Genomic DNA, 2,500 nt, shown 5'->3' with positions numbered 1-2,500 from the left:
ACGAAAGCCCCATCCAGCCCTGTGCCACCCGGGGGGTTCCAGGGTGCTGAGATGGCTGACATTTTGCTCCGCTCACGACGGTCACCGCGCGACGCAAGAACAGCCCAAAAACAGGCCAAAACGGCCCAAAAACGGGCCAAAACTGGCCATTTTTGGCTGCGCGAGCGAGCGGAGAGCGGCGGACAGCGAGCTAAGCGAGAGGCAGCACCGTCCCTGCTATACGAAAGCCCCATCCAGCCCTGTGCCACCCGGGGGGTTCCAGGGTGCTGAGATGGCTGACATTTTGCTCCGCTCACGACGGTCACCGCGCGACGCAAGAACAGCCCAAAAACAGGCCAAAACGGCCCAAAAACGGGCCAAAACTGGCCATTTTTGGCTGCGCGAGCGAGCAGCGAGGGGCGGACAGCGAGCGAAGCGAGAGGCATCACCGTCCCTGCTATACGAAAGCCCCATCCAGCCCTGTGCCACCCGGGGGGTTCCAGGGTGCTGAGATGGCTGACATTTTGCTCCGCTCAAGATGGTCACCGCGCAACGCAAAAACAGGCCAAAAACTGGCCAAAACGGGCCAAAACTGGCCATTTTTGGCTGCGCGAGCGAGCGGCGAGCGGCGGACAGCGAGCGAAGCGAGAGGCAGCACCGTCCCTGCTATACGAAAGCCCCATCCAGCCCTGTGCCACCCGGGGGGTTCCAGGGTGCTGAGATGGCTGACATTTTGCTCCGCTCACGACGGTCACCGCGCGACGCAAGAACAGGCCAAAAACTGGCCAAAACGGCCCAAAAACGGGCCAAAACTGGCCATTTTTGGCTGCGCGAGCGAGCGGCGAGCGGCGGACAACGAGCGAAGCGAGAGGCAGCACCATCCCTGCTATACGAAAGCCCCATCCAGCCCTGTGCCACCCGGGGGGTTCCAGGGTGCTGAGATGGCTGACATTTTGCTCCGCTCACGACGGTCACCGCGCGACGCAAGAACAGCCCAAAAACAGGCCAAAACGGCCCAAAAACGGGACAAAACTGGCCATTTTTGGCTGCGCGAGCGAGCGGCGAGCGGCGGACAGCGAGCTAAGCGAGAGGCAGCACCGTCCCTGCTATACGAAAGCCCCATCCAGCCCTGTGCCACCCGGGGGGTTCCAGGGTGCTGAGATGGCTGACATTTTGCTCCGCTCACGACGGTCACCGCGCGACGCAAGAACAGGCCAAAAACAGGCCAAAACGGCCCAAAAACGGGCCAAAACTGGCCATTTTTGGCTGCGCGAGCGAGCAGCGAGCGGCGGACAGCGAGCGAAGCGAGAGGCATCACCGTCCCTGCTATACGAAAGCCCCATCCAGCCCTGTGCCACCCGGGGGGTTCCAGGGTGCTGAGATGGCTGACATTTTGCTCCGCTCAAGATGGTCACCGCGCAACGCAAAAACAGGCCAAAAACTGGCCAAAACGGGCCAAAACTGGCCATTTTTGGCTGCGCGAGCGAGCGGCGAGCGGCGAACAGCGAGCGAAGCGAGAGGCAGCACCGTCCCTGCTATACGAAAGCCCCATCCAGCCCTGTGCCACCCGGGGGGTTCCAGGGTGCTGAGATGGCTGACATTTTGCTCCGCTCACGACGGTCACCGCGCGACGCAAGAACAGGCCAAAAACTGGCCAAAACGGCCCAAAAACGGGCCAAAACTGGCCATTTTTGGCTGCGCGAGCGAGCGGCGAGCGGCGGACAGCGAGCGAAGCGAGAGGCAGCACCGTCCCTGCTATACGAAAGCCCCATCCAGCCCTGTGCCACCCGGGGGGTTCCAGGGTGCTGAGATGGCTGACATTTTGCTCCGCTCACGACGGTCACCGCGCGACGCAAGAACAGCCCAAAAACAGGCCAAAACGGCCCAAAAACGGGACAAAACTGGCCATTTTTGGCTGCGCGAGCGAGCGGCGAGCGGCGGACAGCGAGCGAAGCGAGAGGCAGCACCGTCCCTGCTATACGAAAGCCCCATCCAGCCCTGTGCCACCCGGGGGGTTCCAGGGTGCTGAGATGGCTGACATTTTGCTCCGCTCACGACGGTCACCGCGCGACGCAAGAACAGCCCAAAAACAGGCCAAAACGGCCCAAAAACGGGCCAAAACTGGCCATTTTTGGCTGCGCGAGCGAGCAGCGAGCGGCGGACAGCGAGCGAAGCGAGAGGCATCACCGTCCCTGCTATACGAAAGCCCCATCCAGCCCTGTGCCACCCGGGGGGTTCCAGGGTGCTGAGATGGCTGACATTTTGCTCCGCTCAAGATGGTCACCGCGCAACGCAAAAACAGGCCAAAAACTGGCCAAAACGGGCCAAAACTGGCCATTTTTGGCTGCGCGAGCGAGCGGCGAGCGGCGAACAGCGAGCGAAGCGAGAGGCAGCACCGTCCCTGCTATACGAAAGCCCCATCCAGCCCTGTGCCACCCGGGGGGTTCCAGGGTGCTGAGATGGCTGACATTTTGCTCCGCTCACGACGGTCACCGCGCGACGCAAGAACAGGCCAAAAACT

The sequence above is a fragment of the Musa acuminata genome, unplaced genomic scaffold (assembly GCF_036884655.1).
Source record: "Musa acuminata AAA Group cultivar baxijiao unplaced genomic scaffold, Cavendish_Baxijiao_AAA HiC_scaffold_70, whole genome shotgun sequence".
Taxonomy (NCBI): domain Eukaryota; kingdom Viridiplantae; phylum Streptophyta; class Magnoliopsida; order Zingiberales; family Musaceae; genus Musa; species Musa acuminata.
Note: the sequence above shows the minus strand (reverse complement) of the source record.